The 24905-nt window shown below is 38.8% G+C and overlaps 1 protein-coding gene across 1 annotated transcript in view; it reads left to right on the top strand.

Annotated features, from left to right (window-relative positions):
* Positions 1-6: 6 nt before the first annotated feature.
* Positions 7-24905, top strand: part of Znf704 (zinc finger protein 704) — a 195487-nt gene continuing 170588 nt past the window's right edge. Inside the window, exon 1 of the mRNA XM_048782737.1 lies at positions 7-69. The gene's annotated coding sequence lies outside the window, so the exon portion shown is untranslated. The remainder of the gene's footprint in view (positions 70-24905) is intronic.

The raw sequence follows: 24905 nt of genomic DNA, 5'->3' as shown, positions 1-24905 counted from the left end.
GGAGCGTTTTCGTACCCCCTCGGACCGGGTCGTGCGGTCCCCAAGGGCCCGGCCCGGGGCGCGTTGAAGGTGCGTGCTGCGTGCGGTGGCGCTCGTGGGACTCGCCGGACCGGGGAGGGGGACTGGCCTGGGCTCCGAACCCCAGGGCAAGGCGCCTGGCTGAGGCCAAGGACTAGAGACCCGGCCGGGAGGGGTGTGTCAGGCGGCGCCGGCGGCCGCGCGGGGCAGAGCGAGGGAACTGTTGATTTGCTTGCGCCTCCGGCCCCCTGCACCTCTCCGAGGCGGCCTCTCCCGCTTTGCTTATAGGCCGAGTCGGGTTTCTTGTCTTGTGTGGGTGTGAGGAAAGGACACTTCTCCAGGGTAGGCAGGGGAACTTGGAGGTCGGACGAGGTGGGTGACGATTTGCGCCTGGTGAGGACGGGCGAGGTGGGATGGTGGTGGTGAGATGTTTTATTCTTCCTAAGGATGCTAGACTGAACCCTTCTTATTTTGAGGACTATTCAAGCTTATTGCAACTATGGAGCAGCTTTTCTTGTCAATCTCGCAACCCCTTCCTTCACCCGAGAACAATTGTTGATGACTTTCCACGCAGGCACTTGTGAGGGAACCGGTAAGCCCAGTGCAGCAAAAAACAAGCCATTGGTTTCCGCATGCATTTTGCTAGCAGCTTTTGGCATTGCCCTTCGTTCTCCCGTGTTTAAGCTCGACCTGGGTTAGCATTTTCCCCACCTCAAAATTGCAAAGGAGGAAAAGGGAAATCGAAAAGTGGGGAGGGGGGCGGTTGGAGGAGAGGGATTTGGCTTTTAAAATGGATGTTTCAGCTGAGAATTCTAGCGAAGTCCCCCTGTGCACTGAAGCACCAGGAGATCTTTCCGTTTGTGTATCTTCAGGAGATAAGGGGTTTATTATTACACAACTGACTGGCTGGGCTTTCAGGCATGCGATTGGACAAAGCCAACCACGTTGAGGTTCATGCACCGTGTATGTTGCTAAGAAGTTTTGAGGGCAGCAAGTGGTAAGCGATGAAGTGAGTGATTTTTCTCAAGAGTGGTTCTTAAAATCAGCTGAATAACTATTTCTTGGGAGTTTTCAAGAGGTATTTCCAGAGGAAAAAAGACAAACAAGTGAGCTTAATAGAGACTAATTTTTTTTAAAAAAAATCTTTTGATTCTTGCCCCCCCACCCCAAAATGAAAATCAGCTGCTGAAGCATGAAATTGTATTTCCAAAGAAATGTTAAACATTAGCAATTAGAATAGACTGAGAATAGATTTGGGCACAAATTTCTTTCCCAGACCACCCTGGAAGTTTGATCTCTGAGAGTGAGAAATGTTCAGCAAATAGTCATTTGGGATGATAGTTTTTGACAGCTGCTTGTTGGAATCTGGACTGTGACCACACTCATTACCATGGTCTGCTGAAAAGCCTGTATTGTATGGCCACAGGATATAGCTGGATTTGAATTAAGTCACATGGTATCAGTGACACTGAATAATAAGAGTAGTGACTCCGTAATATTTTTGTTCAGACATACTGAAAATGTGTCTTGTGGTTTGAATAGTGATTGCACAATTTATAATAGAAAAATTAACAATAACTTATGCTCTGTGATCAAAGCAAACTCAATGTAGGAAAAAAATCAACAGTATAAAAACAGAATATCTAGGGTGTGATAGTTGACATTATCAAAAAAGATTTTTTCACACCTCCAATTTTTAAAAATCCATTCAAATTTATAACATTGCTTGGCTCACAGCTTTTCAGAAACTTATATAATAAATGCGTTGAGATATAACTATCTTTTTTTCCTTTTAAAAACAATTGCTTTAAAGACACTATGACACTCCATCTGAAGAAATTTTGTATTGGAATATCAAAGAATTTTGTTATAATGCATATAAGAATGCAAACAGGTTCTGGGGCAGAAGCTCAGTGGCAGTGCTTGCCTAGCATGTGTGAGGCATTGGGTTCAATCCTCAGCACCACATTAAAAAAAAAATAAACAAAATAAAAGTATGTTGTTCATCTACAACTACAAAAAATTTTTTTCAAACCAGAATGAAAACATGTTGTATTCATGCATTCATTAGTTCAACAAATATTTATTGAGCACCTACTGTGTGCCAGGTGCCATTCTCAAACACAATGGGGAATCTTCCTGATGCTCACATTGAATGAGAGGTGTCATGACAACAATCAAAGATATGCTTATATATATGTTCACTTATTTATGACACATGAGATTTTGATGAATGCTCTGACGGAATTAATATCCTGGAGTCTGGGCTGAAAAGAGAACATGGGACCATCTCTCTTAGGAAGAGACGTTTGATCTGAGATCTAGGATTTGCTTGGGGGGAAAAGGTCTTTCCAGGCACCGAGAATCACAATTGCAAGTCTTGAAGTAGAAAGGAGGAAGACATGACTGTGGCAGGAACTTGGTAGGAAGGCAGTATTTCACAGAAGCAGGTCTGGGTCAGCAACATAGAAAAGGTGGGCCTTTTTGAGGTCGAGTGTGAAGTCTCTGGAAAGTCTTTGGCAGTAAAAGCTTACCAGGTGATTTGCATTTCTCAGATCATGCTGTGTGACTAGAGAGCAGCAGTGGAAGCAGAGAGATCAGTTAGGTGGCTATGGCTGCTGCAGTCCACTGAGTGGTGAGGACTGCTTGGAGTTAGAGGACGGCAAGAGTGGAGTTGAGATGAATTCTGCATTCATTGTGAAGAGCAGCCTGCCAGAACTTATTGATGGATTGGGTGATGAGGTAAAGGAAAGGAAGGTAATCCAGGATGAGGCCCTGATATAAAGAGTGGTTAGTTGTGCCATTCACTGAGATTGGGAAAACTGGGAGAGCAAAAATCAAACGTTTTGTTTTTGACATCTTAAGTGTGAGATGATGATTCTTTCCTCTGAATGAAGACTGCAGTTAGGCCAGTGGCTGTAGGATGTGGAGCCAGGAAGAGGTCAGGGCTAGAAAGAGAGGTTTGGGAGCCATCAACATGTTGATGTCATTTAAAGCCCAATGCATAGGTAGTTCCACTGGGCAAGAGAAGAGAACCTTGAGCAGGTGCTGGGGCACAGGATGCTGTAAGTTTGGGTCTAGGAGAAGCCAGTGAAGATGGTTGACAGGCAGCATCCAAATAAAAAAATATAAAGTCCACTATACCAAGAGAAGAAATAATTCCAAAAAGTGGTGTGTAATGAACCTGTTGAATATTGCAGGGATATTGAATAAGAAAAAGAGACTTTTTCTTATTCAATATGGCACTTAGGGTTATCCTTGATAGAGGAAGTTTATGATGTGACTAAAAGAGCTAGCAGCAAATGGGAGTTGAGGATGTAAGGGGATTTATGAAAAAAAAATTTGACAGGTTTTCTTGGAGAACAGAGAAGGAGGGAATAGGTAGAGGGCCTATGTCTAGGTTTGTTTTTATTGTTAAAATGAGATGCAATAGACTATAGTGACTAGAGCATGATGGAAATTATCTAGAAGGGTGTGAGTGTATTAGTTTTCTGTTGCTGTGTAACAAATTACCATAAAGTTTTTGCCTTAAAGTAGTTCTCACAGTTTCAATGAAGTAGGAGCCTGGTGTCAGCTTAACTGAGCCTGCCGCCATTGGTCTCGCAAGGCTGAATTTAAGGGGTTAAGTGGATTGAGTTCTCATCTGGAAGTTTGACCGGGGAAGATTTCACTTACTTGGGCTGTAGGCAGAGTTCATTCCCCTGCATCTGTAGGACTGAGGGTCCCAGCTTCTTGCTGGCTATTACCTGGAAGATGTCCTTAGATCCTGCAGCCTCTCAACCTCACCCTGTCTGTCCTGCAGCTATTTGTCCTGTGGGCTTCAATAAGGAGAAGCTAGCAAGATGGAGTCTTCCATAATACAGTGTAATTGCAGGAGCAGATTCCATCGTCTTTGGCATATTCTTTTGGTTAGAAGTGAGTCGCAGATTCCACTCACACTTAGAGGAGGGATCATATAAGGTCCTGAATATCCAAAGATGAGGGTCATGGGTGATTACCTTAGGGAGAAACCAGATATGCAAAGAGGAGCAGAGTAATTGGAGGAGGAAAGTTCTTAGGGGAAAATAGGAGAAGAATCTAGAACCCAAGTAGAGGGTTGGCCTTTGGACTCTTCTTCCATTGAGATGGAGAGATAGTAGAGAAGACAAGTCAAAATGTGGGTATATTTTCTATATTAGATGATGGTGAGATGAAGTAGTACTTGGTGAGTGGCCTCTGTTTTCCCCATGCAGGAGAAGAGAAAGGGACTAAGAGTGAGGGAGATTTGAAGTAGGAGTTGAAAGCATGAAATAGTGCATGGCAGAGCAGGAGAGTAAATATGCTAGGGGGAGACACATAGAGTTGCCAGACAGTATCAAGGACCCATCCAAGGTTTGTGGTTCTGCATTTGTAGTGTAAGCAGTCTGTCTGGGTATGTGATTTTTCCCAACATTCTGTTGCCTCAAGCATAAAGTAATAATCATAAAAATAATCCCAGCTAATTTTTATTAAGTGCTTACCATGGCCGGTACAAGTTGACGTGTGTAAACTCGTTTAAACTTCATTACATCTCCGTGGATATCTGTAACATAGCCAGCAGGTATTATTGTTATCAGTCTTATTTTACAAAAGGCATAACTAACTTACTTGAAGATGCACAACTGTTAGGTGGCAGAGCAGCAGTTTGCACCCTGGGCAGTCTAATTGCAGGGCTGGCACCCTTGTGCATTACACTGTGTTGCCTCCTGTAGAGAAAGCAGAGAGCTGGGTTCAGCAGGGGCAGGGTTTCACCAGGTGGGTGAGCAGTGGAAAGGAGGAAGTCGTCAAGGATATGAGTATGTTGATGGGATATGGGATCTAAGAATAGTGAGGACAGGAATGGGTGGGGCGAGAGATGGTGAAGACCTCCTGGGTCAGTGAACTGAAGAAAACAAAGGGTAATCCAATAAAATCAATAAAACATAGGAGTGAAAAAATGGCAATAGTTTCCGAAATAATATTAAAACGAGTATTTGCAGAACCTTATGAGAAAGGAACTGTACTAAATATGTGAAGAAGGATCTTAGGAGAACTTCTGACTTGAGAGTCAGCATGGCCCTGTTCTCCAAGAAAGAGTACTGATTTAGAGGTGAAATATCACACTCCAGACAGATGGCCACAGTGGGAAGCATAGGTTTGCATCTATAGCTGGGGATTTTAAATACAGCCCTTGAACTTCCTCATATGTATTTGGCATTTATATTGCCCATTCCTTGCCCATGGTTGAGGGAATAAAAGAATTGATGCTAACAAGTATTTGTAGTTTATTGATTGATTATATTAGTAGACACTAATTTAGGCCTTAAATGAAATAAGAACAACAACTTTGTATTATATGGTTTTCAGTTTCTGAGCAAAGGAAGCTATACATTTATCTGCCTTGATAAGATTCCTGGGGTACATACACACTCCTCCCCACATGTCCCCATACCTCTTGGACCCTTGTATGAGAAATATTAAGTAGCACAGTAAACACTACCTTCAACTACAGTTTAATTAAAAAAAAAACCACAAAGACCCTGTCAAATAGAGGACAGATAGAATAATAAGTTGCTATTCAGTGAAGGCAAAACAGTAAGGGGCTAAGATAACAAGGCCTAGAACTGTGCTCCTCAATAGGGCATTAGCAGTTTAGGAATCAGAACCCAAGAATCTACAGAGAACATTATCATTTTTCTGAAATGATAGTTTATTGGTTTAAGAAACTTAGGAAAAACCTAAACAAAAGACTGCCAAAAGTTCTATCAAGATTTCATTTATCAGCCTGGGAATGTAGCTCAGTTGTAGAGCATTTGCCTATCATGGTAGGGCACTGGGTTTGAGCCCTAACCCCTATACCCTTCCCTCTACCCACCAGCTCCCACTGAAAGATTTGAAAAGCTGGGAAAGAATGGCTTTAAAATTAGGTGATAATATATCAGAGTTCCCACTTTCAGTGCTCAATAAATATTAATCAAATGGAATCTGCTTCCTATATGTCAGGACTTCAGGGGTGGTTAACACATCTATTAGATTATCTCTTCAGTATCAAGTGACTTTAAGGAGCCTTTGGCAGGGACTCTGCAGCAAACACTGCATTCCAATTTGCTAACAAGTATGTGTCTTGCAAATGGTCTGTCTTGTCTCTTTCTTGGCTCATGCAAAAGGCATATGTGTAAGATACCAGACAGAGTTGTCATTCATTGAATTAAGGCTGCTGGAATTGGAAAGGAAATAGATTATCTAGTAATACAAGCCCTTTGCTTGACCACTGAGGGCACCCAGACTATGCAGGGTAGATAGAATGCTTTGTCTAGCTTGGGATGGGGTGCCAGCAGATTAGGTGGGGCTCTACTAGTGTGCTGCTCTACTATCCCCAAGATACCACCCACATTTTTTGGGTTAGTTCCTTGTGCCTAAGAGCAATCTGTAGTTCACTCCCTGAGAGCTATAGATAAAGAATCACAATTTTCTGAAATGTTCCGGCACTCACTGCTTATGAACTTCTACTTTTGGAATGCTTGTTCTTCATAAAGTTTTTCAGGTAGAGGCTGCCTTACATGTGGCTGTGGTATGATATGTGGGACCCTATATGAATCCTACCTGTGCCTGTCCCCGCGCCCTGTGAGAGTTCCAAGGAACACATAGAGAATGGTAACAAATTGGAAAAGAGCTGCACTTCCTTGTGAGCCAGCACCCCTGATCCCTCTGGTGGTGCTCCCTGGCAAATTTGCCTAGAAGACATAATTAATAGTCAAGCATTAACTAGGATCTCTTCTCTTTCAACATTATACTATCAGTTGCATGGAATGTCCCATAACATTCTTGATTTTGTTCAAGAATCCCAAATCCTTTAAACATTAGCAAAAAACAAGAAGTCAAGCTCCATCCTGAATCTGCTTATCCTTGCCTCTTTGAAGGAGCCAGAGAAAGCCACAGCCCTGTGGCTTCTGGGTTCTTTAAAAATCTGGGGACTCTATTAATTAGTATCCATCTGACTGATTAATGTGTTCTCCAACCTCAGGAGGGACTTGGAGGGAAAAGGAGTGGGAGCCTATTCTTCCCTCCTCCAATGTGCAATATCAGAACCTGTGATCTGTATGAAACAGTCTTGTCACAATGACTTGATGTAATGCTTGCAAAAAGTCAAAGAAACTTGACCTTTTAGTTGCCCTGTGCAATATCATTTTCAGGTACATGCATGGTTTCCATTAGACTTTCTGAATACTTGAAAACTTCCATAACTAACCCCTGGCTTAGCAAATCCATGTTATTGAAACAAGGATTATTTCCTCTGGGTTTTCGGTCCCTGTTTCTATTTACTTTCTTGGTTAGGAGATATTTATTGAAGGCCACTTCTTACAGTGTTTCTGATACACAGGTGGGAAGCAACAGAAAATAAGGGCTTATTGTCATCTTCAGGGGACCCGTAGTCTAACATAACAGTCTTGCCAAATCGTATAAATATTCCAAGTCCTTTGTCTTCTTTGCCTTTAATAAGATCATGATGAGATATTCCCAGACAGCTCACTGGACCACCACAATTTGAGATGTAACTTTGACATATACCTTACAACAATTGCAGCCAAAAAATCTATATGAAGACAATGATATGACATGACCAGGAGGTAATTCCTGGTTCACCAAAGAATAATTTTAAATCACTGAATTGGCAAATAACCTATTTACTGTGTGAAATGGAACAGAGTATAACATTGAAATACGTGGTAGTGAAATTAAGGTGATTAAGTTCATACACTTCATTGAAGATATTATTTTGGAAAATCTAGAACTTATATGAAGGATAGAAAGGTTTGGCTCTTAAATTTTGAAGGAGAAAGTGTATTTGGGGATTAGAACTTTGCAGAAGCATATAAGAGGGGTTCATTCATATTGCAGGACACTACAGGGCCTTGAGATGAAAAGGAGGTGAAGGTGCCACCCTGGTATTGCCCCAAGGGCTGACTTAGCATGGTCTGCATGCTTCACCCAGAGGTTGCAAGGAGCATGCTTGCTTTCCTTATATTCTTGTCATAATGGAAGGTAAAATGAAAGTCATATCTCGGTAATTGAGACTAATTGGGTGGCTAGTGGAAATAAGTGAATGTCAAAAATACTCCAACATTTCAAATTAAATCCAGTCTTTTGAAAGGTTATGTACCCTGAAATATCATTTGATAAAACCTGTGGTCAGGATAATTGACCTTCATCTTGGGCTTATTGGTAAGATGCCAGAGAACAGGCTTGAGTCAAAGCAAGGGATCCCACCAAGGTACCCCTACCTCACTCTTACCTCTTTGAAGATCAAGAAGCTAGGTAGGGGCAGGGGTTATGGCTTAGTGGTAGAGTGCTTGCCTAGCATGTGTGAGGCAATGAGTTCAATTCTGAGCACCACATATAAACAAATAAATAAAGGTTCATCAATAACTAATAAAAATATATTTTTAAAAAAAGTTAACACAACTTTAAAAAAAGAGAGAAGCAGCTATGTAGCACAGGCTCTGGGTTCAAATTCTGGCTTCTCTATCTGCTAGTTCTGTGGCCTTATCAAGTTACTTAATACCTCTATGCCTTAGGGTTATTTCAAAAATTGGGATAATATTATTCCCTCATTGGTAATTGTTACTAAATATAGCCCAGAGATCTACCCAAATTAGACTTGGATGGCAGTTTATTTCCTTTATGGTTTTAGAGAGGATTTATTTGAAGATTTTGTTCAAGAATCCCAAATCCTTTAAACTTTTAAAAAGTTATTTTGGCTGTTCCAGCCTCCTCCCTGTTTCATGCTCTCGAGGTATTTTAGAGATCTGCTTCCTAAAGTGACTCCATTCATCTGAACTCTGTGGTATTCCATGGTAATATGCAGTGAGCTTTAATCTTCTCTTTCAGCTCAGGAGGCTGTGAGTCATTTATCTACTTGTGCAAAAAGGACAGAGACATTCCATCTCCTGTGTTCATCAGTCTGTTCAGACGTATAGCTCTTGGTATTGGAGAAAACCTGGCTACCATCCAAAAGGGTAGGAAAACGCTCCTACCCCCACTGAACATTGCTGTTGAAAGCTGCTGTAGAAATAAAGTGATGTCCCCTTCCACCTCTGCCTCGCATGTGACTGAGGCTTTCTAGGGTATGGGCTTGATCTTCCCATCCTCCTTTGCACTGGTGTCTGGGGCTTGGTCTCTTGTTTGGAAAAAGGGGCATTTTGGGGTAGAAGAGGAAAGGCAGCCCAAAGTGTGTCTACTTCCACTATTAAAGGAGATGTCCAAGGAGAGCAAGGAAAACTTTGTGGCTAATCAACTTCGGGAAATTCCAGTTAAAAATAGAGATAGAGTTTTTTTAAGTTATCAAATATTTCAAACAGAAAATTAGAAGAGTAATATAACACCATATATGCAAAGGGCCATTTTGAGTTTTTAGGGTGCTGAACATAGGTAGTGGCATTTCCATATTTATTGGGCTACAGAGGCTTCCCCAGATCCTCCAGAGAACCCTTCCTTTGGGAATTATTTTGGCTTCCTAATTCCTCTTCTCAATGGAGAAAGTCGTGGAAAGTTTCTCAGAGCTTGAGATAAATAACTAACATAGTCTCTGCTACTGGGAAACCTGAGGTGGGATGGTCACTGAAGCCTGAGCCAAGGAGGTTGAGGCCAGCCTGGGCAATATAGACTCTCTCTAAACAAACAAAATGTGCTAAGCAAATGTTAAAAGCACCGAGAAGAGTTTAAGTGTTATTATCGGGCCATGCAAGCTTTGAAATATTTTTCCTCATAAAGGTGATAACTTCTTCAGTATCAAGTTTCTAGAACAAGGAATATTTCATGTGGTAGATTTTCACTTGTTTAGCTGTGAACACTGTTCTCACGTGTGAAGTTGAGAAACTAGTAGGGAGCTCTGCCTTCCCTTCCACAGACCAGGCTCCAACTGTAGGTCTAGTGGTTGAGACAGTGGGAGAAGTGTGATCATAACAGAATTACAGATCGTCAAGGGAGCTAAAATCCACGAGGTGTTTATACCCAGGAAAGTGTGTTTATTAATCTGTTTTTCGCATTCTAAAAGAAAAATGATTGAAAATGCTGGGACAGCCTAAATGAAAAGAATATTGAAATTTACTAGGATATTAGGATTGACATAGCATCGGTCAACAACACTTTGACTTATTATAGATACCGGGATTAAGCATTTGTGAACACTGAATACCATGTGCTAGGTCTTTTTATTAGGTATTGTTAAACTTTATTTCCGTATCCCCCAGCATTCAGTGCATTACAATTTAAGGAAGGTTCTCATTGCTCACCTCATTTGACCCTCTTGATAATCTCTTCGAAGGAGGATATCATTATTTTCATTTCATAGTTGTGGGAAATAAGCCTCCGAGACAAATGGGGCAGTTTCTGCAGAAAGAAATATATATGAGGTAATTTTATATCAAATGACATAGATATTTGTCAAACATTTCAGAAAACAGTTGGGACCAACAGATTTAAAAAATAATTGGAATTGGTACCTAAGCAACAATGGAATTTTAAGGAGAGAGGAGACTTTATTTTGGAGTCAATTATAAATTAAAACAATGTGAAATACAGTTTTCGTAGGTTGTCATAAATGCTTTCCCGTAGCGTGTAAGTTCTTTGCAAATCAGCTGCAAATGCTTACTGAAAATCAAATTCTAGTAATTTCTATTAATTTGAGTTAGGATCCAAAGTTTAAAGAAGATTTTTTTTAAAATACAAGCTTTTGAAAATGTTTATAACTAGCAGGTTTGTATACTTCCAACTCAAAACTGATCTCACAGAATATTAGAAAAATAATGGAAATATTAGAATAGTATCATAGAACTTACAGAAACAACTATGTGAAGAATGTCTACTTGACATTCTTGTTTTATCATTTAATGTTTATAGTAAAAGTTCTCAGAAAAGGGGAAAAATGGACACCTGAACTGTGTAAAGCCTGAACAGTTTTCTTGGGGGTGGGGTGGGGAGAAAGAGGTGCTTATGGGAAAGGGAAGATTTGAAATTACCCAAGAGTAGGGGCTTCTATTTGCATTTCTTGTTATCCGAGTATTTGGTGGGTGATAATAGGTTCTGAAAATGTGCTTTTAGTTGTCTATTGAGTGACAGCAGTACTTTTCACTCTTTATTCTTATGCCAACAGAGATCTCTTTTCCAGTATGTGTTTCTCTCCATTTCCCATATTGATTTCTGTATTTGATTTTTTTTTTTCAATCTAGCACGGAGGTTATTTGGGGGAAATTATTCTTGCTTTAGAAATTATAATAGAAATGATATAGTTTTCATTGTTTGTAAACTATGCCTGTCTATGTGTTAAAATTAAGATGCCTCAAAGATCTTGGTTAAGTTCAGTGATAGACTGATAATTCATTTATTTTTCCTTCTGCCCTCCTTTTCTTTCATTCTTTCTTTTGCTATGTCATTCAATTACATGGCTGTTTCATTGGGAAAAAAAAATATTCACTGAGCTTCTAGTCTTTGTCTGCACCGAGGACACGGAGGAGAGTCAGTCTTGGGGAGGGCCCCTGTTCACATTCTAGTTGGGGGGACAGTAAAATTTGTGCATGGTGGTATGTTACAGAAAGAAGATACAGGTTGGAAAGAGGAATCAGGGGGTTCTGTCTTAACTATTTCAAGTTGAAGATACTGTTACACCTGCAAGTAGAGATGTCAGGTAGGCTGGAGTTTTGTGGTGAAGACAAAGCTAGAGACAGAATTTTTTAACATTTATTTTTTTAGTTTTCGGCGGGCACAACATCTTTGTCTGTATGTGGTGCTGAGGATCGAACCCGGGTCGCACGCATGCCAGGTGAGCGCGCTGTCGCTCGAGCCACATCCCCAGCCCCATTGAACATTTCTTTCATCCCTAAAAGAAGCCCAGTGCCCACTGGCAGTTACTCCTGCATACTTGCTCTAAATACTACGGACTCACAGCTGCACTGGTGTTTTTCTTGGTTTTCACTGCCAAGAAATCTTGTTTATTCATTGTGTTTTTTCAGGAAGCTAAAACAGAGATTAGAGGTTCAGCATGTGTGGAATAGGGGATATGAGGAAAAAGAAGAATCCAGTCCAACAAGATCAGCCATCTGATAAGTATGCTCCAGTGTTGGAGTCACCACAGCCCAGGGGGACCGGTCTCCTGCAGTTCAGGAATCAGAGAGAGGACAACAGTGGGTCCTTATTTCCGTGGGTCCCTGAATTTCTTGTAAATTCAAGATAAAGCCTTAGTTCCTAGTAGTAACTGTGGAATTGAATTACATCCAGTCTACATCCTCTTAGATAATCTCTGGTTACTTTGACATCAGTTTCTAGCATCACAGACAAGTTGCTGAATGAATTAGGTAGACATTCTTCTTTCCTGTCTCCCACTTCTAGTTTCTATAGGGAAGCTCCCTTTCCTACCACCCACCCCTTATTTCTCTCTACTCCAGGATTGAGAACAGTATCAGAGTTGTTTCACACACAGCTAGCAGTGAAAATGTTTGACATGAATATAATAAGGAATGGACCTCAACCAGAGAGGTATGGATAGGAAATGAGAGCTAGAGAGTTCTTAATTTATTCAGGTTTTTAGCATTTAGGGTACCCCAAGAATTAAGCACGTTGATGTTTTGGCTAAGACCAGGATTCTACTTTTCAGGACAAAAGCTCTTAGTCCAAATAGTAAACAGGGAAGGAACATCCTGAGAGTACAGATCAAGATCCCAACCTGAGAAAAGATGCCCACAGTTATATTTAGATCCTTTGCCATGTACAGAATCTTTTGACAAACATGCTTTGGTTATCTTTCTTTCAATAGAAAAGGAAGTTTGCAAACAACAAATGCCCTAAAACATACGAAAGACCAGCATATATGTTCACACATACTAGACTACATACTTGTGATGTTTAACAAAGCTCAGAGAGATCCAGAAACTGCAGAAGACTGGACCCAGGATCAGATGCACATCCCCTGCTGTACTCTATTTCATTTGCTCTATTTCAACACTGACAGTGATCAACAAAGTAGGTTTGCCCTGATCAAACACATTGTCAACAGAACCCTCCCTTTTCTACCTTCTCCATTAGCAATCTGAACAGTGGTCCAGGTACTCAGAGGAAGCTCTTGTTTAGAGTTGTGTCAGTGAACCACGCAGAAGTAAAGGGTTTTGAAAAGTAAGAATTCAAGATTTTGCTTCAGACATGCATCCCAAACAGCATGGAAGGAGTATAGAAGTTTTAGTCTTAAAATCGTGCTATTCATCACTATCTGGAGATTTTTATACAAACAAATGTGTTATTGTACTCACATATGCAAGTGTATGTACATACACACACACACACACACACACACAGAGAGAGAGAGAGAGAGAGAGAGAGAGAGAGAGAGAGAGACACCTGTATGCAGCGTAGGCCTAGCATGATCCAAAGAAGAGTGTTTTGTTTTATTTTTTAATTATAGATGGACATAATGCCTTTATTTATTTTTATATGGTACTGAGGATCGAACCCAATGACTCACATGTGTTAGGCAAGTATTTCACCACTGAGCCATAACCCCAGCCCTGAAGAGTGGTTCTTATGTGAAAAGTGAGCCAGTGTCCTAGAAGTAGACGTTTGGGTCAGAAGTCCTTATCTGTATACATATGTACCAGCCCCACTCTCCTCGTTTCTCTGTGACCCTTTCACCAACCATGACCTCTTTTAACCTCTCTTTGTTGCTTTTCTTATCCTGTTCACTTTTTCAGTCAAAAAAAAAAAAAAAAGGTACAAAAAGGTAAAGTTACAGTCATTGTGTGGGGTGAAAGTATTTCTATTGTGCAGATGTGGAGCTGCCACTGACTTATCCCTGAGATGCTCACGAGGCTGAGAACAGAGTGTAAAAATGAGAGCCTCTCGGGTTATTGTACTGAAAAATACAAGATCAAAAGTTTAGGGGCTGGGATTGTGGCTCAGTGGTAGAATATTTGCCTAGCATGCGTGAGGCACTGCATTCAATCCTCAGCACCACATTAAAAAAATAAAATAAAAATAAAGTTATTGTGTCCATCTACAACTAAAAAAAATTTTTTAAAAATTTTATATTAAGAAAATAAAGAAAAACTCAAACTACACTATAAATATCATTTGTATGTATTTAGTGTTGTTGGCATCCTTGGGGAAGCATTGTCCAGGGTGGAGATATAAAATCGTGATAGGCCAGAATGGCATGGAAGTTAACTCCAGGAAGTAGGCCTGTAGCTGTTATCCCTTTTTCTGCTATCACAATCCATTACTCTGGATAGTTGCTAGAGTCCTGCATCAGTAGTGGGTTGTGATGGAGATAAGACAGGGAAAAACCTTGACCTGCTGCCGATAGAGTTCCTTCTGCAAAAAGTCTTTGGAGAAGCTCAGTTTGGTCTCCTGTTTCATCTTTTCAATTCGGCATAAGACATATATCCATCCCTCTTCAGTAGGAAAATAAGCCCTGCCTGTTGATGTGTGCCTGTAGTCCCAGTTACTTGGGAAGCTGAGGCAGGAGGATTGCTTAACTTCAGGAATCTGAGCCCTGTCTGGGCAATGCAGTGAGAACGTACCTCTTTAAAAAAAGAAAAGACACAAAAGGAAAACAGAGACTACTTTCTTTCCCTAGAACCTTAAACCCATGAACAGATAAGAGCTATTTCGTAATGTAAAAAGAATCAATTTACCAAGAAGACTTGTGTCCTGTTATTTATCTCAGTTTCTGTTAAGAATACCATTTTAAGTATTGGGGGAGCTTATCTTGACATCCTGCCCTCCTGGTTCTTCATACCCACCTGTCCCACTGCACTTCCTTCTATGTTCTGTGACTAAGAGAAGAGGGGAGAGGGATTTCAGAGTTCATGTTTTGTTTGTTTTTTCTTTTTAGCAGTAGGACTTGATACCTTAAATTTTGAAAGAACTGAAAGATAAATAAACTATGAGGTTTTATTTTTTGAGGGGTGGGGTACCAGGGATTGAACTCAAGGGCACTCAACCACTAAGCCACATCCCCAACCTTATTTTGTATTTTATTTAGAGACAGGGTCTCACTGAGTTGCTTAGCACTTCGCTGTTGCTGAGGCTGACTTTGAACTCATGATCTTCCTGTCTCAGCCTCCCAAGCCACTGGGATTACAGGAGTGCAACATTCTGCCCAGCTGTGGTTTTGTTTTTATAAATTTTTAAGCTTCCTAAATATTTATGCATCTAATAACAGTTTCAAAATATATTAGAAGTCCACATAACAAAAGAGAAATAGACACATCCACAATTATAGTTGAATGTTTTAATTTTAATTGTAGTTAGATTTCTTAATTATTAAAGGGACTAGTAGCCATAAAAAATAATACTATAAGCTCGGCCGGTTGGACCACGCCTGTAATCCCAGCAGCTCTGGAAGCTGAGGCAGAAGCATTGCAAGTTCAAAGCCAGCCTCGGCAATTTAGTGAGGCCATCAGCAATTCAGTGAGACACTGTCTCTAAATAAAATACAGAAAAGGGCTAGGGATGTGGCTCAAGGGTTAAGTGCCCTTGGGTTCAATCCTGGTACTGCCCCCCCCACAAAGTAATACTATAGAATATTTGAACAAAACTGTCAGCCAACTTATTTAATTAACATTTATGGAGCACGACACTGAACAATTTAAAAATAAACATTCCTTTTAATTGTACAACAAATATTTGCAAAGTTACATAAGATACAAATGGAGGGGGCAAACCAAGCCTTACCAAAGGCTTTGAACCACGATGGAATTCAATTAGAAATAAGTAACAAAAATGTAACTGAAAAATTCTTTAACATTTGGAAACCAATATTTTCTTAATAATTTAGTGGATAATGAAGAAATCACAGGGTGCTTAGGAAATAGCTTTATCTGATACCTGCAAATGCAGAAGTTGTAGAAGTTAAATTAGTGCTTAGAGGGAAGTATATCGCTTTGAGTCAGTTATCTAATCTTCCAAAGGTGGTAGACAAAGAAGGTGAAGGAAATAAAAATGATATGGTAGAAAATCAATGAAATATAAACCAGACAAACAACAGAGAAAAAAACCTATGAAACCAAAAGCTGATTCTTTTCGAAGCTCAATAAAGTAGGTAAATCTCTAGCTGTACTGACTTTAAAAGGCAAGAGAACTCACAAATTGCCAGAATCAACAATGAAAGAAAGGACAGCCTAGAGATCTTGCAGACTTTAAAAGGATAATTAGGATTTATTACTTTATGTTAGTAGGGAACTCCATGGCAATAAACTTGACAAATGGGTGAAACCGGCAAATTCTTTGGAAAACATAAATTAACAGAACTGATCATGAGAATTAAAGGCTATCTAAATAACTCACCATCTGTTAAACAAGTGGAATTTATAATTAAGTACCTTTGCACATAGGCCTGATGGCTTTCCCAGGGCAATCCATCAAATACAGTCATGTACCACATAATGGCGTTTCAGTCAACATGGACCACATATATAACATTGTCCCAGAAGATTATATTATTTAGTGACATTGTAGCTGTCTGTTTATATATTTATACTCTAGGATGTTTACACAATTACAAAAATCATCTAATGATGTATTACCCAGAACATATTACCATGCATATTAAGCTGTGAATGACTGTACTTAAGATAGAAATAATACAAATCTTACAAAAATCTTTACAAAAAAGAGTAAGATGATGTCCTTCCAGAATGTTTTATGGGACCAACATGACCTTGACATTAAAATTATACAATGACAAGAACATTACAAACTTTCATGAGTGTAGATAAAACATACTAAAAATACCAACAAATTGAATGTAGCTATTAAGAAAATTTATAATTTGGTATGACCGAATTTTTCCCCCAGGAATGTAAGCTTTATTAAATACTTAATAATCAGTTGGTGCAAATCGCGGTATTAATAGTTTAAAAGGGAAAAACCATATGATTATCCCAATAGGTGTAAAAAAAAAAAAAAAAGCATTCAACAAAGTTCAATACTCATTCCTGATGAAGAATGGTACAAGGTTGTAATCCCAGCTAAGGCAGGTGGATCACAAATTTGAGGCCAGCTTCAGCAACTTAGGCTCTCAACAATTTAGTGAAACACTATCTCGAAATCAAAAAAAGGAGCTGGGATATAGCTCAGTGGTAGACTGCCTCTGGGTTCAGTCCCCAGTACCTCCCTCCCCACAATGGCAAATCACAAATAGGATATAACTTCCTTAAAATTATACATATATAAAATCATATATATGTAAAATTATATATATGTATATGTAAAATTATATATATGTATATGTAAAATTATATATATGTATATGTAAAATTATATATACGTATATATACCCTACAGCCAATATACTTAATAGCAAGATGTCATTTCCTCTATCAATATCAAGAAAGCAAGGAGGTCAGCTCTAATGCTTTTATTCATTATTGCCCCAGAAGTTTTAACCAATGTGATAAGGCAAGAAAAACAAAAGGCATAAAGATTAGAAAAAAATGTAAATAAAACTTTTTTTTGGCAAGATGGCATGATCATATGCAGAGGAAATCCTAAGGAATCAATAAAAACTACTAAAATGAGATATTAAAAATACCATTTACAATAGCATTAAAAACTAAACACTTCTGGCCAGGCACAGTGGCACACGCCTTTAATCCCAGCAGCTCAAAAGACTGAGGCAGGAGGATCATGAGCACAAAGCCAGCCTCAGCAAAAAGCAAGGCACTAGACAACTCAGTGAGACCCTGTCTCTAAATAAAATACAAAAAATAGGATTGGAGATGTGGCTCAGTGGTCAAGTGCCCCTGAGTTCAACCCCCGCTACCTCCCTAAAACCAAACCAAAACAAAAAACCCTAAACTCTTCTGGATAAAATTAATGAAGAACATGTGTGATTTCTGACACACTAATAACAGTAATGTGTAAGTAATGAGTAAGAAGACCTAAATAAATGAATTGATATGCCATGTTCAAATAGGAAACTCATTGTGGTTAAACTGTCAGTTCTCTACAAATTGCTTATAGATTGAAAATCACAGTCAGAAATCTCAGATCTTTTTTTTTGTAGAAATAAGGTGATTTTAAATGTATATGTAAATGCCAAATAACCATAATCTTTGAAATAATTTTTAAAAATAACAATTTGATGGTCATGATGGCACTTGCCTGTAATCCCAGCTGCTTATGAGGCTGAAGCAGGATGATTATGAGTTTGAGGTCAGCCTGGGCAATTTAGGCCATGTCTTACCAAAAGAACCCAATAACAACAACAATAACAAAAAAAAAACACAGAATGAAATTTGAGGACTTACTCTACTTAATATCAGGACTTACTATATATTGATAGTAATCTAATCAATGTGAAACTGGTGCTACAAGATAAGGAAGTAGATTAGTATAACAAAATAGATATCCCAAAATAGATCCACATTGGAATGATTTGCCAAAGAAAGTCAGTGAAATCTTTTCAACTAGGAGTCTGGAAAGACCATTCATATGGAGGAGGGAAAGAAAGAACCTCACCTACCCATGATCTGCACCATGTACAACAGTTACTTCAAACTGTATCATGGATGTAAGTGTAAAAGATAACTTATTAAGCTTCTGTAAGAAAACAAAGAATATCTTTACATCCTTAGGGTAAGAGTTTTTAGACAAGCACCAGATAACACTAATTATAAAAGAAAATTTTGGTGAATTAGATGTTATCAAAATTGAAAACTTATGTTTATTTATTATTCCAATTTTTATATATGATAGCAGAATGCATTACATCTCATAATTCATATACAGAACACAATTTTTAATATCTCTGGTTGTACACAAAGTATAGTCACACCCAGAATTAAAAGCGTTTACTCAAGAGATATAACTAAGAAAACAGATTAAGTAATAGATTAAATAAATTAATAGATTAAATTTCCTCTACTGTTTCATCAGGGGATATCAAAACATTCATTTAGTGTTTTCTCTTGTACTAGCTACAATACTGGGTGCAGAGAATATGCTTTTGAATAAGAAAAGTCATAGTCTTCTTGGAACATCAATTTAGAGGGAGAAGTAGTCAAATAAGCAATTATAATGTGAAATGAGAACTGCACAAATAGTGAAAACATACGATACATAATGTAGTTTTCATTTACAAATGTGAAGACCTGTCAGTGGTTAATAATTTGCCAGCTTGCAAAGCCGGTCTCGGCTCAGATTTTCTTCCTTCTTGCCTGCCATTTGTTTCTGTCCTGCTAGGCAAACGGACTGGAATTTTAAACTTAAGCTTAGTGGCTAGGATTAGATAGTAACTTATATTCTGATTTCAGTTTACTATGAAGATAAGTGAAATTGTAGCTATTTAAAGAAATTTCACTTTAATGTTGCTGTCTTACAATCCCTGTTTGAAAGTTAGTTTTTTCAAACAGTGATACCAATGTCAAAGTTAGGCAAGTTTCTCTAATTATATTTTCTTGCAGAGCAGAGCCCAGTGAGTTGAGAGCCCTGCTCAGGCAGTTCCTCTCATCTTTGCTTTGCTAAGTATTTTTAGTGTCTTTTTAAGTTGGTAAAGTTGACAGGAAGGCACTAGGGAGTAGAAGTGGAGAAAAACTTAGGACTCATAGCATATCGCTGGGGAGAGGAGCTTTACTCTTTAAGGTAAACATGTAACGGGAATGAATGCTTTTGTCCTTCTTTTTACCCTTGGATTCATGACAGCAAAGCATTGATTGTGCTTTGTGGTTTTTACAGTGCTTTGCATTCGTTAGCATCATTTCACATCCATGAGGAGTATAGTTCTTATAATCCTTACAGTCATTATTATTTCAAGTTAATCAGGAGGCAACCAGGGCCATAGAGTTTAAATGACTAGTTCAAGATGATTGAATAAATGACAATTTAAAAATAATTTCTTTCTAAAATTTTTCCTTTATCTCATCTTCATTTTATCTTCTTTATCTTCCTTCTTTATTTATCTAATGTATTTGTAGAGTTTCATGGTGATATTTTCCATCATGTAGCGCCTTTTTGGGTGGATGGGGCAGTGCTGGGGTTTGAATACAACATGCTAGGCAAGTGCTGTACCTCTGAGCTACCTCCCCAGCCCCTGACGTCTTCTCTTGTTACTCCTCCTGCTTAGTCTTCTATTTACTCATGTCAAACTCGTGACATTCAGCTTGTTTTCCAGTGATTTCCAGGCCATCATCATCATCATCCCTTCTTCCCCCAGGAAACACCTATTGATTCCCATTTTCTCTGTCATCATTATGTATGGTACTAGTACCCAATAAAAATACTTGGTATAGAAGAGGGTGCTCAGTAAATGTTTGAATGAATGGAAAAGGAAAGAACAAACACTTCATTACATACATAAACTCTGATAATGTCCTCTATTTCCTTTCTTCCCTGTATTTCATTTGTTACCAGATCCTGCCTATTTTTCCCCACTGTGTTTTGTTCTTTTTTGTGAATTTACACACTCTGATTCCTGAAGTCTCCTCATTGCTTCCTTTTTACCTCAATTTCTTCCTCATTTAAGCCTGTTTTCCACAGAACTACTAAAATAATCTTGGGTTTTATGTAACTTTTTCTTATTATAGAAGCAATACTTGTAGAACATTTTAAAGACCTGGTAAGGAAAAAGAAGGAACTAATAATCATCTGGAGTTTCACTCATCTTTCAGATTTTTTGCTGTGTGTATTCTTCCAGACTACAATGGTGATGTCACTTACATGGAGAACACTGATTTAGCAAACTCTGTTCTTGGTGACTTACCTTAAAACAAAGACAAACAAGCTAACAATGCTCAAGTAGCCAAAACGAATGCCAAAATATAACTTGTATACTTAATTCGAGTCAGAAAGCCTTTATTTGGTGCTATCGCATGCAAAGCTCCATGCTAGACACTCTGGAGGCTCAAAAATAGAAATGATTATTAATTCTTAGGAGTTCTTAATCCTGTGGGAAATCCTGTGGGAAACACAAACCCAGTGCCCTGTTGGCTCTTTCCTAGGACTCAGTTCCAGCATGTATGGTTATGTGTTTTCTTGGCACAGAGCAGATTAAAGTTGGGAATTAGCAGGAAGAGCATACATCCCTTCTACTAACATTCAATGTCTAAGAGCAGCAAGAGTGAAACTGTTGATGAAGGAAGTAAAGTATATATCATTAAAATTTTACAAATATGTATACATATTTATAACACCTCTTGAGTCCATTTCATGTGATGACAAGTAACTTCTGAGGCCATATCATTAGGTTACAGTTCAGTGACATTTCCACAATGGTGATCTCACGCCACTAAGAAGAATTTACTAGGCGCAATGAAGAGGCAAAGAAGCAACTAATGCATTTCAGAGAAAGTCACAACAAATATTATTAAAGGGGTAGAAACTTATTTAATTAATGATTGATATGGCATATATGTATTAATGTTAATGGGATTACTGTACAACTCTTCCTACCATAAGTTTGACAGCACAGAAGCTCACTCCCAGGTAATTGCATCATTCTCAATAGTTATCTTACGGTTCTCCTCACGAAAGCCCTCTTTTGGTTTCCTGTCCTTCCTTTCCTGGTATAGATCTAAAAGGTCCAAGAGAAAATATTCTAGCCATAGTATCCAAAGCACATTGGACATTTACTAGAGTATATTTCACTGGATCCCTTTTTTTCCTGTTGCTGTCTCAATGGGATTGCTATCTTGATTCATCCAGGATGAAGCAGGTTATGTTGCTCACGTGGCTACTAACCCGATCGGATCCTGAATGAGCGTGCATGTTCTCTCTTAGGCCTCACTTTCTAAAGGTAGAGAGAGGCTCATACTGGGTGAGCTGAAAAAATTTTTAAAAAATAATAAAATAAATAAAGCTTTAGCCTTTGTCATTGGCTTGTCCCATTTTCCTGTGCCATAGAAACAGACTTGCCTTTGAATTCCAAAAACAAAGTAGTCCAGTGCATCAGGCTGATGACTAGAGCTGATGAGGAATCACCAGAAATCTTGCCTATTTGACCTGTAACCAGCTGTACCAGGCACTTCCCCATCGTCCCCACCTGAGTTCTTCTGCTCAAGTAAAGGAAGAAAATATGGATGAGTTCTGTAGTAAGGAGCTCAAAAGTGTCCTGGGAACACAGAAAAGGGAAAGTTAACTATGTAGGGGAGTCAACGATGTGATAATTAAAGGTTGAAAAAGAGATAGTAGAGAATGAGGTGAATGGTACTCAAGCATCCTAGCAAAAAGCAAAACAGAGTCCAGAGACCCAGGAATGAGGAGGAGTCTGGCAGAAGTACAGGTGGAGGTGGGGAGGAGGCAGGATTATTGCCAGATCTGTTTCAGCCTTATCATCTTTGCCAGGGACATACTATACTAGTGTCATGCATCCTGTAATATGCACTTCAGTTTTATAGGGAAGTTTTATTTGGGGATGCACATATTATGAAAGATTTTAAAGTGGGATTAATATAAATAAATAATCAAGAAGCTGTGGAAAGGTGATACTAGAGAGAAATAACATCAGACAATAGAAAGACAAGTTTGTGAGGAATATAATCCCATGCAACATGTGTGATGTAAAGCAACCAATAGGGCTATAATTTTAAGAAAGCAATCCATAGTAAAAATGATTATGAGTATCTGTCAGTACATATAGGAAAAGCAAATACAAATAAAGGTATAAAACCAGCAAGCATACAGTAAGTTTATATGGAATCCTAAAAAAAAGGTATTGTAGCATATGAATGCAATAAAATATTTCAGAAAATATTGACACAAAACAAACTTAATGGAATACCAATGTTATGCACACAGTGTGGTTCAAACAAATATTTTATTGGGAGCAACAGAAAAATTGAATTTAAATCTTCCGTAAGAACCTATTTTTCCGAAAGCCGATAAATAGCCTGAAAATCCACCATCCTTGTCAGAATCCAGGTGATGTTCTTTGTTTCTGGAATTCACGGCAGTGTAGACTGAGTCAGCCCCACATGTGGAACAGGGCTTTCTAGTCCTTTAGAATGTTTGGCTGTCAATTTATATTGCTGATCTGGGACTGAGTATTATATCAATGCCTTTGTCACCTTTGAGCCACAGGTTACAGTGGTAATAAATTTAAACCTAGAGTCTAAAGGATGTACAGTTCACCTTAGATGGGTTAGATTTGTTGTGAATGGTTTATTTCTGTGAAGAAAAGGACCTGTATTTCTGGGTTGTTTTGTGCTTCCGGCTTGCTGCAGGGACAGTGTATTTGTCACAGGGGATGGGAGTGAGGTAGCATGGCAGTGCTGGTATCCTTTATCTGGGTCAGCTTTACATCACTGTAACAAATGCCTGAGATAAATTAACACACAAGATTTGTTTTGGCTTACAGCTTTGGTGTCAGTCCTTAGTTGATTGGCCTGAGACGAGGCAGCACGCTATGCAGGGAGCAAAACTACTCATCTCGTGGCCAGGAATGAAAAAAAGTGGAAGAGGAAGGAGTTGGGGTCCTACTGTTCCCTTTGAAGGCATGCCCCCAATGATTGGAGCCTTTTACAGGTTCTAACCCCTTCCAGTAGTGCCAAGCTGGGAACTAAGCCTTTAACATGCAAGTCTTTGGGGGCCAGTCCAGATCCAAAGCATACACCATCCATCTCCCTTTGTGGTCAACTTTCTGCCCATAAAATAGGATCCTAAGCATAGACTATATTTGGGATAAGTCTGGACAGCTGGAGAAGAGGTTCTTTTCTTATGAGTTTCTTCCATATAAATGAGGTTACTTGCCTTAGTTTTATTCTGATATTGTAGTAGAATTATATAACAAACTCACATCTTTTTCTCCCCCACCCCTGTGAGTTCTTATTAAATTTAAGCTAGAACCATATAATATTTAAATTTAGTGCTTAGTCCCTTAATATTATTCTGTGTCTCCTCATTTACATTTTTAGCCTCTTGAATGTATCCTTAAAAAAATTTTTTTAGTGGTAGATGCACACAATACCCTTATTTATGTATTTTATTATTTTTTTGTGGTGCTGATGATCAAACCCAGTGCTTCATACATGCTAGGCAAATGTTCTACCATTGAGCTACAACTCCAGCCCTTGAAAGTGTGTGTGTATGTGTGTGTATACATATCTCTCTCACACACACACACACACATACACACACATATTTTATTTTATTTTTTTTTATACCAGGGGTTGAATTCCGGGGCATTCAACCATTGAACCACATCCCCAGCCCTATTTCGTATTTTATTTAGAGACAGGGTCTCACTGATTTGCTTAGAGCCTCACTTTTGCTGAGGCTGGCTTTGAACTCGAGCTCATCCTGCCTCAGTCTCCTGAACTGCTAGGATTACAGGTGTGCGTCACCTTGCCTGGCTGATATTTTTTAATCCCTTAGTAGGACTGAAACAGTAGTCATTGCTTCTTATTTGTTTTAAGGATTATGGTGTAGTGGAAAATTCAGAGGCCTGACTCTTATTTATGATCTCTCTCTCTTAACTAAAAATGTAATCTTGAGCAAACTCCTTTACTATTTGTGCCTTTATTTACTTACTTGTAAAAATGAAGGTAATTTTATTTGGTATTCTTTGAAACCTTTAAAAATGCTTCAAAAGATAGTTGATTAACCTACAATGGTAAGAAATAACACAGAGAGGTCCCAATATAGTCTTCATTCAGTTTCCTCCAATTGCAGCATCCTGCATAAAGATAATACAGTATCACAACCAAGAAATTCCACATATATACAATCCACTGACTCATTCAGATTTCACCAGCTTTACAGGAACGTGTGAGTGTGTGTGTGTGTGTGTATGTGTGTGTAATATTATCACATTAGATTCACATGTCCGCAGCAGTGTAGATGCAGAACAATTCCTATGTGCTATACAGGGATATCTCATGTTGCCACAAACCTCTCCATCCTACCATGAT

This window comes from Marmota marmota, unplaced genomic scaffold (genome assembly GCF_001458135.2).
Source record: "Marmota marmota marmota unplaced genomic scaffold, marMar, whole genome shotgun sequence".
NCBI classification, from domain to species: Eukaryota; Metazoa; Chordata; class Mammalia; order Rodentia; family Sciuridae; genus Marmota; species Marmota marmota.
Note: the sequence above shows the minus strand (reverse complement) of the source record. Positions and strands in the feature narration are given on the sequence as shown.